The sequence below is a fragment of the Cydia pomonella genome, chromosome 8 (assembly GCF_033807575.1).
Source record: "Cydia pomonella isolate Wapato2018A chromosome 8, ilCydPomo1, whole genome shotgun sequence".
In the NCBI taxonomy this organism is placed as follows: domain Eukaryota; kingdom Metazoa; phylum Arthropoda; class Insecta; order Lepidoptera; family Tortricidae; genus Cydia; species Cydia pomonella.
The window spans coordinates 14,061,907-14,078,299 of record NC_084710.1 but is presented as its reverse complement, the minus strand read 5'-3'; the positions used below and the strand labels follow the sequence as shown (position 1 = coordinate 14,078,299).

At 37.7% G+C, this 16,393-nt stretch overlaps 1 protein-coding gene across 3 annotated transcripts in view; it reads right to left on the bottom strand.

The window, feature by feature from the left end:
* Positions 1-4,885, bottom strand: part of LOC133520638 (atherin) — a 229,496-nt gene extending 224,611 nt beyond the window's left edge. For 2 of the 3 annotated variants that reach the window (XM_061855179.1, XM_061855183.1), the window contains exon 1: positions 2,966-4,885. The gene's annotated coding sequence lies outside the window, so the exon portion shown is untranslated. Of the gene's footprint in view, positions 1-2,494 lie in introns of all 3 variants that reach the window. The other variant, XM_061855180.1, reaches the window with a different exon arrangement.
* Positions 4,886-16,393: the final 11,508 nt, after the last annotated feature.

Sequence of the window (16,393 nt, the reverse complement as noted above, 5' to 3'; positions counted from 1 at the left end):
CCTATTGAGCTGAAATTAGGCGTACTTAGCGAATATATTTTTTTTAACATTGAGCTGACAATGGAGACCCAATGTGAAAAAATAACATAAACCTTGTTGATTGTGGGATGGGATGCAAAAATAATTTGTGTCGTTTTGAAGCAGAAGGTGCCGCATTGTTGATTGCCATTAGGAGGCTCTGACAGGTTATTCGTATAAAGATGCAAACAAATTTCGTCCTCATGGTAAGTGACCATGTGGTACCTTTAGCTAGAAAACGAAATCATATATGAAATATAATTAATTTAATCGAATCTAAATAAAATAAAATAACGATTCTAAATAATCCTCTACATTATATTTTATTTATAATTTCAATATAGTAACATGTGACTGTTGAATGAAAAGTGTAAACGGCAAAATACTTAGTACATATTAATTTCTTGGTAATTTGCCCTACAAAAAAATTTCTGGGAACATTGGAAATATTCTTAGGAAATTATGTTGGAGACGACTCGAATTAAAATCAATGAAAGTGGTGGTAAAAAATATAAAAGTAATTAGGAAAACCTTAGAACTAATCAGTAATAGGTTTATTCAAAGGAGTGGATAGACTGACTAGTTTCAGTCACTCGTGGCACCTACGGCACACTCAGGAAATGTTGGTGAAGTTCAAGAGTTCCAAGACTTTTTGGGACTTACCAAGTCCCTCAAAATGGAAGATTTGCAAATTTGCCTTTGGAGGCACCTACAGTCCGTCCAAGTTGCTGCAATATTCTGCACCGCCATTGACAGAACAAAGTGTGAAAGTGCCATTACTTTTTTTACATTTATGGCTGCACTTTGTCATTGTCTGGAATAAGTCTGAGAAAAAAAATATTAAAGGATATAATTCGGGACCAGCACATCACTAGTGAGATACAGGTGTGCTGCGGTAGAGCGATTCCGTTTGAATAACCAATCGCGCCCTATCAGGCTGTGGAATAAAAGTGGTACTGCAGCAATCAAAACACAAAGCTTGTTTTACTCTCGTAGATAACGGATATAGCAGCTCTGTGAGAGCATATTGATAGGTTAGTTGAGATGAACTGCGTTGGGGCAATGTTTTTTTAAATATATAGTGGGGCAATGTTTTTAATATTTAAATATAGGTTATAAATGTACAAGTATTTAAATATAAACTCAATTGTCACTTAAAAAATAAAAATAAAATCTATATTGAGATAAAATTGAGATAGTTGGTAATGCACCTTTTACTCTTTTTTACACGTTACCTACCTACTCGTTACACGCTAAAGTCAGACCAAGATAAGTTGGCAGCGATTTTGTGAGCCCAGCCTGTGCAAGTTAAGTAAACGTCATAATTTCATAGAAATTTGACTTTTAAAATAACACTTCCACTGTCGGGGCTGTCAAAATCACTGCCAACTTATCTAGGTTGACTTTATCAAATTTATAACCTAGATTTGAACTTGGTAGAAAGCTGTTTCTTCCTACCTAAAAAAAGTCCACAACCGATCCCAGAAGAGTAACGATGACATGTCAATGGATACATAGCTGAAAAGAGGTATGACAAGGGCATTTTGTGAAGATTACAATCAATGATATAAATTGAAATAGACCCCTTTTGCTACTCAGTTGTATGACTAAGTATTTTAAAAAGAAAAGATCCAAATCAAATGGTACTGTCACGTGTCAAGTGGAATACCCCAAGACTATTAGAAATTTAGAGAATTAAGTAGGTAGGTAGAATAGTAGGTACCTATATTAAGTAGAAATAATAAAATGTCTAAATAATTAATTTACTCTCTTAACAGTTGAAACAGATGTTGTGTATTCAAAGTCATAGTATTTTTGTTCCGACTGTGACAATGGCACAGTCGCCATGAAATTTATCGGAGCGGCCAAGGTGTTCACAAATATCAGAACACGCACTCTAACGCCTTGACAATAGAAGTTATTTGTGAATGGTAGATACTTTTGACGTTTAGTCTGAGCCGTTACTTTTGATCCTGATGTACGACTCGTATAGTTCCTAGTAGCCCCAGAAATTCTAAAGCACAGGAACACGTTAGAAAAAATTATTAAAAATAGTCACATGTATTAAGTAATCTGTACTGAACTAATGTATAATTTTAGTTTCCGTAACGTAACAGAGATTGAACCCAACAAGCTTGTTCGGGATATACTGAGGCTGTCGGATTCAACGCTACGTTTTCATTACCTCTACCCAGACATTAATCATTATTCCTAGGTAGCGGGGCAAGCGTGGGTGAAGCGGCACAACTAACGTACTAACTGAGATATATCTGCTCAACTTAATAACACTTTATTAATAATTTACCGATACCAACCTAAAATCTTTTAAATAATCTAATACTAATTATTGTACCTAAACTAAGAGTCTATAGATGACGTAAAAGATGACACGATCAAACCATACATCTAACCTCGTCTAATAATTATTAGATAAGTAAGGAATATCATAGTTTAAATTAATTTAATAAGTACTCACCAAACATTGTATTGCAACTGATAATTATTTCGCCACGCAGTTGCTCATGTGGTGATTTCAAATCCGTAGCTGATGATTTTGGCCTTAAGTTAAAATTCACATTGATTCCGATTATTTCGATATATTAATAACTTTATTTTAAGATTATCTTTTCTCTCTAAAATAGTGAAAAATTGGGGAAAACTTGCACACCAACAAAAAGTATGATATAGTACTCAAATTGTACCGAATTGTCGTCATTGAAATCTATTTTTTTTATTATCATACGACTTGGAGAATTTAAATCATATATTAACGTCGAATTAGTCCTTTCCGTATCTCTAGCGCAGCGTAAATAAATAATGAATATAAGTTCGGAATCATCACAGAAAAGTGCGATGGCACCGTGTTTATGTCAACAATACGGGTGGTTCTGAGCGCGTTTAGGCGTTCGCGGGGTTTTCGTGAGGTTTATGATGGTATAGTGCTTACCATGGGTCATGGTTACGCGTGGTCGTCTGGCGTGCCGCGAGCTTCACGCGAGCAGACTGTTGCTCGCGGCCGGGCGAGGATGCGCGCGCAAGTCGCCCCCCGCGCCGGCCGCCACGCGCCTTCCCACACTGTCATCCTCTTTGTCTCAGACTTAATTGTGCATTGTCAACTAATCAGCTCCTTGGTTGACTGTTGAAACCATGTACACCTCCTGACCTGTTCAAACGCAGCGTCTTTTTTACATGGCTTAGACACCTTTAAAGCACCCTTAACAGGTGCCTATGAAGGGTAAACCTTTTTCCTGCATTTTTCTCTGCTTTTGAAATAGAAAATGCCACTCTTAGTTTAGAAAAATCTAAGAGTGGCATTTGCTGTTGCATTTCCCTTCAAAATAGATCCTAGAAAAAATTAAGGTCCATAGTTTCATGGTTTAAAAAAGGCTTCAATATTTATATATTGACGCCTTTTCAGTTGTTTGTAGTTGTGTGTCCTGTCCATTTTTTTTTTGTGAAAATAATATATTTTTAGGTTTTGCATGCATTAAACAAAAATCACACAGCAACACTGTAAGGAGGTACTAAATAGTAAAAATTAGGTACAAAATATGGTATGGTTTTCAATGTTTTCATTTAATTTTATTTACGTACACCCGCCATTCTGACTCTCACACCGAAACTCCGTTTGTATGGGAAGGTGAAATTCGGCCGAGCATGTCGGGGACTCCATCCACAGCTTTGGACCAACCTTAGCCTTAGCCACCTTATTGCCTTATTACATGCATAACCAATTGCTTATTATTGCCCATACATGAGTGTGTGTGTGTGTGTGTGTACATATTTTTGGCGTTTTGGCTGCATCCACATTTAATACTTTGACTGTACAGCGACCAGCAAGATTGCAGGGATTCAATTAATAGCATTCATTCATGAAGTGGCCATGCACTTTTGCATCTGGGTGTAGGTGTAGGTACATTACATCCCACAGCGCCGAAGCAGTTGAAAACTTGAAACTGAAATAAGCTTGTTTTATTGCTGACTAATAAATTTTTGACAGATACTTTCTTAGCTGGTCCGAATTTGTTTGGAAGCTGGTCAGTATATTTTGCTACTTAATTAAATTTTTGCCGCTCAAAACTGACAATCGCGAATAACTAACAGGCCGATATCGTCCGGCGAACTGGTAATCAGTGGGCCCCTTAAGTACATTCATTATTGATTGCACAAATTAAATAGTATCGTACAAAAGTAAATGCCAACATCGAACTTTTAGGGCCCCGCGGTACCATCATTTCGGTGGATGCTACTTGCACATCATATAGCTGTCCAATAGAAAGCCGTGTTGAGATCCTCTGCTGCTGCCCCCGCGCGCCCTTCGTTGCCTAAATGCCTAGTAATCGACAGTGTGAACACACTTCAACCTTTGTTCTCCGCATATATTTAATTTTTCAATAATAAATCGATATGTCCACCCAAAAAATTATGTCAGGTCTGTATGTCTTATTTCTCGGTAAGTGGAAGTCATTTTAATACGAATCCTATTTGATACGAAAACCTATTCGAATTGTTATGACGTAATTCGAAGAATGTTCTAGAACATTAACTATGTTCAGGGTTATGTGACAAAATATTAATTTTTGTCATTACCGTGGTAGTCATTACCACGGAATACCGTGGACTATTTCGACCACGGTAATCACTATTCTTCCACGGTAAGGACATGGAATGGTTTTTATTGTTTAAATTCTCTTTTGTCAGAATCTGCCGAACGGGAGTTGTAAATTTTTTGTTATATTTTATTCACATACTATAATATTTCACTTAAAGTGAGTAAAAATATATTATCAAACATATGGCAGAAACAATATCTCAACGATGGAACCGCTCACTAAGCACCATACTGGGCTGGCTGAGATGTAGGATTAGTATCAACTTTCAAGGGGATTAGTAAGAGCAAAACAATTATGTAACAAATTTGCTATTGACTTCGATAATAATGTCAACAACATAAAAATAAATTGTGATACGCCGTTACTTGATGAGAAAAATTATATAAATTCTCCATTGGTATCAATGCGACTGGAAAAAATTAATGAACAAGTTTTACATAAAATCATACTACAAATAGATGACAAAAAAAGCGGCCAAGTGCGAGTCGGACTCGCGCATGAAGGGTTCCGTACAATTTAAGACGTATTAAAAAAAATCTTCTTATTAGATCTTGTTCAACATTTTCCCACTTTGGACACACATTTTACCACTTTGGAAGTGTCTCTCGCGCAAACTATTCAGTTTAGAAAAAAATGATATTAGGAACCTAAATATCATTTTTGAAGACCTATTCATAGATACCCCACACGTATATGTTTAATGAAAAAAATTTTTTTTTAAATTTTATGACGTTTTAAAAAAAAACTACTTACTAGATCTCGTTCAAACCAATTTTCGGTGGAAGTTTGCATGGTAATGTATATTATATATTTTTTTTAGATTTTTCATTCTGTTATTTTAGAAGTTACAGGGGGGGGACACACTTTTTTTCACTTTGGAAGGTTCTCTCGCGCAAACTATTCAGTTTAGAAAAAAATGATATTAGAAACCTTAATATCATTTTTGAAGACCTATCCATAGATACCCCACACGTATGGGTATGATGAAATATTTTTTTTTTTTTTAATTTCATGACGTATTAAAAAAAAACTACTTACTAGATCTCGTTCAAACCAATTTTCGGTGGAAGTTTACATGGCAATGTATATCATATATTTTTTTTAGATTTTTCATTCTGTTATTTTAGAAGTTACAGGGGGGGGGACACACTTTTTTTCACTTTGGAAGGTTCTCTCGCGCAAACTATTTAGTTTAGAAAAAAATGATATTAGAAACCTTAATATCATTTTTGAAGACCTATCCATAGATACCCCACACGTATGGGTATGATGAAAAAAAAATTTTTTTTTAAATTTCATGACGTATTAAAAAAAAACTACTTACTAGATCTCGTTCAAACCAATTTTCGGTGGAAGTTTACATGGCAATGTATATCATATATTTTTTTTAGATTTTTCATTCTGTTATTTTAGAAGTTACGGGGGGGGGGACACACATTTTACCACTTTGGAAGTGTCTCTCGCGCAAACTATTCATTTTAGAAAAAAATGATATTAGAAACCTCAATATCATTTTTGAAGACCTATCCATAGATACCCCACACGTATGGGTTTGATGAAAAAAGATTTTTTGAGTTTCAGTTCTAAGTATGGGGAACCCCCAAAATTTATTGTTTTTTTTCTATTTTTGTGTGAAAATCTTAATGCGGTTCGTAGAATACATCCACTTACTAAGTTTGAACAGTACAGCTCTTATAGTTTCGGAAAAAAGTGGCTGTGACAGAATCGGACAGACAGACGGACATGACGAATCTATAAGGGTTCCGTTTTTTGCCATTTGGCTACGGAACCCTAAAAAGCCCAGGATATGATAAGATAAGAGCTAAAGATATAAAGTACATCTCCGGACATATTACCCCGGTTCTAACTCATTTAATCAATTTATGCATATCAAAATCTACATATCCCGATAAATTAAAGATGGGAATTGTAAGACCCATACATAAAAAAGGTAGTTACACGGATACTAATAATTATAGACCGATAACAATTTTATCCGTCATAGATAAAATTATAGAAAAATACCTAGGTAACTCAATAAGTACATTCCTATCAAGTAACGGCATTATACACAAAAAGCAATTTGGTTTCCAACGGAATAAAAGCACGTCGCAACTTTTGTCTTTGTTTACTGATGAAATCAATGACTACCTAGATAAAAAACACCATGTACTCGCCATAATGATAGACTTTTCTAAAGCATTTGATACTTTACGTCACAGTACACTATATGAAAAACTAAAACAAAATGGTATACAAGGACCCATGCTGGAACTCATAAAAAATTATCATACTAACAGACACAACGCGGTTAGCATCGCAGGCGAACAAAGCGACCTAATTCCAACCTTATGCGGCACAGCACAAGGCTCAATTTTAGCTCCGACCGAATATTTATTATACGTCAACGATATGTGTCAAATATTCCAACATGGATCTGTATATCAATTCGCAGACGACACATGTATAATTGTAGCTCACGAGGACTTGGAAACTGCGCAGGTCATGATGCAAAACGACTTCGATGCATTGTGCAAATGGGCCCACGATCTAGGTCTATCGCTAAATTATTCTAAAACCAAACTTATGTATATACACTCACCTTATAAAAATGTAACCTTGACGCCTAAGATCGTGGCCCACGAACATAAATGTATGCACATGCCCCGCGCGGACTGTAATTGTGCTAAGCTTGAGACTGTAAAGGAACACACCTACCTTGGACTAAAAATAGACCAGAAGTTCAACTGGAATCCACATATTAATCATGTTTGTAACAAACTTAGAGCTATCTTGTCAAAATTATTTGTACTTAAAAACAAAGTTCCCTACACTACATTAAGACTTTTGTACATGTCAATGGCCGATTCAGTCATAAGTTACGGTTTGGAGAGCTTTGGAAGAACATATAAAACATATCTAAACGACATTTACAACCTACAATTACGTCTACTTAAAACGATTGTACCTACAAAAATCAAATATAAATTCAAAGATAACTATGAAAATCTATTCAAATACTGTAAAGTGCTAACTGTATATGAAAAAGTTGATCTAGCCATTGTAACTCAATACTATAATCATATAACAGAATTAAGAAAAAAAACACGACCTGCGCGATTACGTAACTTAGCCAACCTCCCGACATTTGAAGTTGCAAAAACAAACAATGTATACGGGCAAAGAGTGTGGAAGTGCATGTTACCGAGTATCTTGAATAGATTTCCACAGGAATTATTAAAACTTATAGAAGGGCGAACAAGTGGACAAGCTAGAAATATGATTAAAAAATACTTTATTAAAATAAGAGGGCAGTCTACCGAAATCATTTAATTAGATGACCTATGTACCTAAAACTAATAATAATTAAAATGTATAAATATTTCATATAGACTCCTTAACTCAAAAAATCTTTTGAATTTAAGATTAGTAGTTAAGTTTAAGATTACGTAATGTGATTTTTTTTATTGAAATAAACAGCTGAAATTTTAAATTTTTTTTTTTTTTATCGCCGTTATACGCGCCACCAACATATGCATCCGAGGCACGCGCCACCGCTTTAAGTCCGCTGCCAGGTGGCTTGGGTTCGACGACGGTGCCGCCCTTCCACAAATGGATTGAAACCCCCCTTTCTACCCTAAAATTTTTCAATTTGTATTTTAACCTTATCGATTATAATGTAAAATGTATGCTAATTAAATTGTATGAATTAAAAACAATATAATTTTTATATGGTAAATATGATAACTTGTCATTATCATGCATTAACGTCACACCAAGCACATAAAATGTCATCAACATGATACTTTAAAATTCTGAGGTCCATATCTTCGCAGATAAGAGGTGTAAGTTTAATAATAATTTTCGTTATGGTGCCTCAGTTTAATTTAAGTCTAATCAATAAAGTTAGTTGTAATATTTATAAGGATTCGGAGAGGGAGGCATACCTATCTCTAGATAGACCTTACCATACACAGTTGAAATGAGTTAAGTATCTCTATTTACTTCAATATTACTCATTGATATTACTCGACTGTCGATAGAGGATTATTTTATTAGCAAAATCGAGTTCATAAGATATACTAAACATTTTTTCGCATTATTTCTTTCAAACATTAATTCTTATTGCAGTGGATTATGTATTTACTACTAACACCCTCGGGACGCAACTTACCTAGGTATGTTCTTAAAAAAACTCCAATAAATCTAGTCGTTAATCGCTTTGAAGTTTCGTTAGCAGCATCAAGCTGAATACACTATGCTTTATCTAGTACTTATGTCGCATCTTTCAAAGGCACTCGTACCTACATTCATCAGATTTTAATGAAGTCGCGTCTCTTTAACCCTCGTCACACTTTGTCATGCTTAGCTTAGCACTTCACCACCGCCCTCACCGTGGCCGAGCTCGTTAATGGACAATCAATAAAACTGCCCAATCAAAAATAAACATTTATTTCAGAACACCGTCAAACTGGTGGTCCATTCGCATTATCTCCTTCTTGATTTTAAAAACAGTCAGATTTCTGCAAAAATCTTTGTCTCTCGGATCATTCCAACCACCGTTTACGTCCACGTAATCGAAACTCGTAAACTGGTCCTCAAACTCAATATCCACGAACACCTCGAGATACGTCGGGAACAAATGACTGCTGACCCGGTCTTGCAAATTATAAATCTGATGAACGCCCGTCTGGACGTCACACTCTATGAATGTTCCAAAGACTATACACTTGTCGGATTTATACGCTCGGGGAAACTTACTCGATATCACTCTGTACTTGTCACCGTCTATACGATTCAAAGACAAGTATGACAGAGATTCAGCCCACGAATAATCGTCGATATCACAAAATAAGTCGTAATGGGACACAATGCTATTCCACGTGGAGAGATCGAACCCTAAGACACCCGAATGAAGGTTTGGATCCCAAGCCATCACTTCTACCGTGGTCTGATCGTCATTTGATAGCTCAGTAGCCGCCAGTGACAAGAATGAGCATCCAGGTATTGTGCTTGCCAACTTTTTCATAAGGAGAGTCATGTAGAGAAAATCGTCTAAGAAAATGTATTCATTTTCTATAAATACGACAACACCATCATGGTTGTCAATAGTTTTTAAGTTCTCAAATATATGGTTAGCAGTCCACCACCAGTAATGTTTTTTCTCAGCGAAGTCTGGGTTCCGGAACCGACCGTGCATGTCAGGGCTCGCAGCTCCAGTGCAATTCGAATATTCTGCTTCGGTCAAGGTCTGATCATGGGCACAGTCGCCTGGCGAATAACCAGGGAATTCAGTCGGATATAGTTGCAACGAATATGGAAAAAAGATTTGCATGACACGGCAAAAATCGATTGCCTTAATTAAATAGTCGACATTTTCATCGTAACGTGAATGAGAGAATACTATAAGTGTTTCCTGTATTCCTGTTACTTGTGATAGCGACATGATCATAAACTTCAAATTTATCGTAGATTTCTGCACAAAAATTATTAGAATGACGGTGTCTTGTTTAATCGGGCCGTATATATCTTCATTCAATATAGTTTGCTTTTTATTACGATCTAGAACGATCGCTTTTATTTCAGATATATTAAATACTCTGGTTGATTTCTTCTGAGGAATAAACAGTTGTTCCATATTGCTTGATCGAATAATGTTTGATAGCTCCTGATGTCGAAAAGATTTTATTTCATATACGGCTATCAATGCGAGAACTATCAGCAAAACCAAAACATTCCGGATCCACACAAAGCATCGTCGAAAATCTTTTTTTCCCATTGTTTTGAATGTCCACCAATAATTAAAATCAGCTAATGAGGCCGATATTTTACTTTTCGCTTCATGCATCTGAATATCACATTAAATAATGTAAATTCATTATGAAAACTTACATGTCTCGGTATCGGCCATCACCAAAAATTACAATCTAATAACAACATAAAACTGCTTTAAAAATCAACATTTATAGAAAGTCTCTTCGATTATTTTAAATTATTATAATAATCTTGACGTTAATGATCATCTTCTTTTCATAGACAAAAATGATTGGTCTATGGCAGTTCAATTACATAAACTTGTCCCGTGTGGAGCAAGCTTTATGGTTCCTCTAAACGATGAGCCATCATACTGGCCCACGAAGATGGGCCAGCTTGTAGAGGGTACCTAGTGGTGTCGGATGGCTTATGGCACGGCGCGATGGCGATGGGATGGCCAAGGTGTCAGTTTTTCATCCGCACATTAAAGGTAAGTGGACCAGCGATAGCGCGTACATACGTGGCCCATTCCATAGTGCGTGCTCTTAACCATCGCATAGTTATCTCGCTGGTCCACCGCTGGGTCATCGTGTAGAGGAACCTTAACCATCGCATGGCCATCTTACTGGTCCAACGCTGGGCCATCGTGTAGAGGAGCCATTCGCGTTGCTATCTTGTTCCATTGCACAGATTTTCAACTTTGGGCGAATATGTATGTGCACTAAAAAGAAGTCTAGGCGGGACAATAAAATTGCCAATTTGATCATAAATTAAATTATCAATCTCATCTAGCGTCCCGAGCGTCCATCACATGTACAAAATTTAATAGTGGAATCAGCGAGCCAATCGCCCGCACCATACAATTAAATTGACAATTTAATCAGATTGTGCGAAAAATTGTCCCGTCGGGCCTAGAGTCTGTTCGAAAAAGTCGTGGAAGATATTAGGCCCCATATATTCCACGACTCTTCTCCTTCCGCACAGGCTCCAGCCTTCAATGATTCTATGGTCCATTCACATGATTAACAAGCTGTGGTAAGCCACATATATCTCATTTTACCTATTATAAATATTGTCATTGATTGTCATGTGAACCTACATTGATAATTACGTTTTCCTAATAGTTTTCGTAGTTTTGACAACATCATCATTCACTTGCCCTTATCCCATTCATTTGGGGTCGGCGCAGCATGTCTTTTCCTTCCATATCTTTCTGTCACCCGTCATTTCATCGTTCACTCGCGTTCGTTTCATGTCATCTCTCACACAATCCATCCACCGTTTCCTAGGTTTTTCTTCTGCCGTTCCATCCCTCCACGTTCATTCGTAATACCTTTCTCGTCACATGACTTTCATCCCTCCGCATCACATGCCCATACCACGCTAGGCGATTCGCTCTTACTTTTTCTATTATGGGTGCAACTTTCACACTTCCTCTTATATACTCATTCCTTATCCTATCCATTCTTGTCACACCACACATCCATCTTAACATTCTCATTTCCGCTACATGCAATCTCTTTTCATCCGTCACTTTTAGGGCCCGACACTCAGATCCATACATGACGACAGGTCTTATGATGGTTTTATAGATTTTGCCCTTCAGTCGGAGGGGCATCCGGACGTCACAAATTGTTCCCGTGACCTGTCGCCATTTCATCCATCCTGTGCTAATCCCGTTTTTCACGTCACGGTCAATATCGCCATCGCACTGCACGAGCGAACCGAGGTACTTTAAATCGGAGCAGACCGGCAATGTAACGCCATCGGGGTCTATGGCAGCGAAACCACAAACCACACCAGAACATATTTATATTTATTTATTGAACACAATGCAAGTTTACAGTGTCAGACCAATTCACTTACATGCTAGGAAAACATAAATTATCAAGAATAATAAATTAATAAAGCTGAATCAAAGACATACAAAAATATAAAAATCATGCGCATTAAAATGTCAAAACTAATTGTCATTTTACTTACACTCTAAGAAAACAAGAAAATAAAATAAAATCAAAATCAGGAATATGGTAAAACAATATAAATAAAATAAATTAAATTAAATGTCAAAACATATTACATAATTACCTTATAGGTACAATGTCAGTCAATCAAATTTATGAAAATTTAAAAATATTCTACCAATTTTGCACAAGTGTGCTAATCGATCGGCGAACATGTCAGCGTCATCGTGCCGAGTGAGCATCATATGTTCAGTTTTAGATCTACTGATCTTCAGGCCAACATTCTCCAGTTTCCGCCGCCATTCCTCAAGTCTGCTCTGTACCTCGAGTCCGTCTTCACCCACGAACACAATGTCATCAGCGAAAAGCATACACCAGGGTGCCTCCTCCTGTATACCCAACGACAGAGCGTCCATAATAAGCAGAAAGAAGTAGGGACCCACATACTTCCCAGGCACGCATTTCTCTTTCAGAGCCCCTCACAAAACCTTTTGTAGTTTTGACAACATCTGTGAATATTAAATTTATCGCAGCTGGCAGTATTGTCGCGGCTGCAATACTACTACAGAAGTTGACTTTATGCAGTCAGCGGCAGTAATGCAGTCGGCAGTAATGTCGCGCTACAAATACTGCGGCAGTAGTGTAGCTATCCGAACGTTACCTTTACTCAAGTGAGTGTAGAGGGTGTTAGCGAGCCTAATGAGATAGCTGATTTATTTCAGAAATATTTCAAGGTTGAGTCTCCCATGGGGCCCTGCCGGGTACCATCTTCAACGAGATGTGTGCCGGCGGGACCGCTGGTGAGAATTACCGCTAAGGAGGTGGCATCGGTGGTGAGGAACATGACGCGAGGAAAGTCGCCAGGTCATGACTCCCTTAGCATTGAGCACCTGCAGCATGCAGGGCTACACTTACCTAGAGTACTCGCCATGTTCTTCACCTTCTGTGTCAGCCATACTTATATACCGAGCGATATGATGAGAACTGTGGTAGTACCAATTATAAAAAACCGTACAGGAGACACCGCGGACATAAAAAAATATAGGCCCATTTCGTTGGCTACGATTGTAGCAAAGGTGTTGGACAGTGTGCTGAAAAAACAGTTGGATAAGCACATGGGGCTTCATGACGCACAATTTGGATTTCGGTCGGGCTTGTCCACCGAGACGGCAGTCCTTTGTCTTAAGCACACTGTCCGATACTACACAGACAGGAAAACACCAGTTTTTGCGTGTTTTCTTGATCTTTCGAAAGCCTTCGATTTGGTGTCCTATAACAAACTTTGGCAAAAACTGTACGATGAGACGTTATCTCTACCCGGGGAATTGGTGGAACTGTTCAGGTTTTGGTACGGCCACCAAACTAATGTCGTAATATGGGCAGGTTCGCTATCCGATGAGTATAGGCTGGAGTGCGGGGTCAGGCAGGGGGGGGGGGGGGCTTACGTCGCCTAGACTCTTCAGCCTATATTTCAATCGGCTGATTGAGGAGCTCAGCAACACTATGGTCGGATGTTAAATAGATGGGACGTTCGTAAATAACATCAGTTACGCAGACGACATGGTGTTGCTGAGCCCGTCGATCGACGCCCTGAGGATGCTGGTAAGTTTTTGTGAGCGGTATGCGGAAGCCCATGGTCTCAAGTACAGTCTCTAAAAGTGAGTTCAATTTAGACGACCAAATGTTACCTCCAGTGAGACTGAATGGCACTCCTCTTGAAGTAGTAAGAGAATTTAAGTACTTGGGACACTGGATAACCGCATCGCTAAAAGATGATGTAGATGTGGAAAGGGAGCGTAGGGCGCTGGCAGTAAGAAGTAATATGTTGATTCGTAGGTTCGCAAGATGTACTAGCAACGTTAAAATCACCCTTTTTAAGTCGTACTGTCAGTCATTTTACACCTGCAGCCTATGGATCAACTTTACTCAAAAAACTTACAGCGCCCTGCGCGTGCAATATAATAATGCTTTGAGGATGCTGTTGGGGCTGCCGCGCTATTGCAGCGCTAGCGGTATGTTCACGGAGGCGCGCACCGACGGCTTCCTCGCCATCATGCGCAAGCGGGTGGCGTCGCTGGTGCGGCGCGTGCGCGGCAGCGCCAACAGTCTCCTTGCCACAGTCGCGGACAGGGTAGATGGCGCTTTCTGGCAGTACTGGAGTAGCCTACATGCCCATAATAGTCAATCTAGTAGAATATAACAATAAAATAGAATAGTTATTAATATAGGTTTAGTATATTAGGTAATAAGTTACTAATATAATATAATATGGAAAGTCTGAAATAAATGTTTATTTAATTTAATTTAATATACAGTGTTTAGAGTAGTGGTCGACCTTGGGTATCTTGCTGTATGTTGTTTACACGGTCACGTCTGAAAATATCGATGCGAAAAATGTGCCAAATATATGTATACACTACCTTAATATATGGGTAATAAAAAGTCTTGTATACATATTTTTGGCACGTTTTTCGTATCGATATTCTCAGACGTGACCGTACGTTGCGGTTTCTCGGATTTAATGTCTTAATAGCATTATCCTAGAGCCTTCTAATTTGGATCGCCTGGCTAAAATTAAGACTATGAATCTCCTATTGCGACTCGAGGACTTCGAGGAGGAAAAAATACTGAAAAGACTGGCAAACCAAACAAACCGAGGAGCACAAAGAATCTCGGTTACAGCTTACAGTCCAATTTCGAACGTACACTGACATCAAAGTGCACGAATGATATATAAACCATTTTATTTAGTTATCATGCGGCTCGCTTGCGCCAATACATGTACGGAGTACGAGCGAAATGCACGATAACCGAATGACATCTTTTAGATGTTAATGACATCAGTGTACGTTCGAATTGGCCTGTTAGGCAAACATTGTTCCGTATGTCCCCTCTACAGGTCGCATTTCTAAACCGATTTCCGTGAAATTTGGGTAGGTTTGATAATAAAGGTAGGTCCAAAAATATAAAGTAATGAAAATTCCTTTTCCATGCGGGTTATTCCAATATACGTAAAATTTTGAGCTATTAGAGCAGGTCGTTATAAATGAAACAATTCTGCCATACAACATTGTATGAAAATAAATTGACCCAATTATAATTCTGCTTTGGAAATGTCTTTAAGGACTCTTTATACGTTTTATTTATTAGTTATAAGTATGTTAAAAATATGGCGATCCATTTTTTTACTTTTAGGTTACTTTGCATTTTTTTAATTGTATGAGGATATTGCAAATCACAAAATCATAGCGACCACTAAATCGTTTGCAAATGAGTTCAAATTTGGCACATAGATCACTATTCCATAATATAATAAAGGGAGCCTTGTGTTCACAAAATGGATTACCGTATTCGATAGTTATGTATTTGTGTCAATTTATTTTTTATACATTTTTCTAAATAGTAGAGCCATACATTTATTCACTTTGAAGTTATATGGTCGCGAGGTCTACAGCTCACAGAGCTACTAAGTGTATAATTATGTACAGCGCCATCTATAGGCAAATTGTCTAACTAATTTGCGCCATGTAATGCACGTATGTTCGAGGATAATTCTCTATCAAATGAGCCAAATTCAAAAATTGTTCTTGAATTTGAAAAAAGGTGTTTTAATATAATCTCATAGAAATTTCAAGTGCTATTAAACACACGTAAAGTTGGTTAAATTGCAAACTGAATTCGGATTTTTTTTCACATTTTCCTCTATACCTGCTCAAAATTGTACTTTATAAATTACCGGTCGAAATAGTCCCACACTGCACCCTAGTATATTTTTGTTCACACTGTTTTTTTGCACTTACGTCATTTTATTAAGGCCCCGAAGGTTCAGGTTCTACTCTCACTTTCACCAAAGAGAACTCACTAATCTTTTACCGCCGTCAACCAGGAGTCCATTACTGGTGTTCAAGTTATTTGGGTACCTATTACCTATTTAATATTTTCGGCGCAAGATACTTCCATAGGGTCGCAATGTGCATGTAACACTCCTGGAGTTGCATGCGTCCATAGACTGCAGTGATCGCTTACCATCAGGCGTAAGCTTGT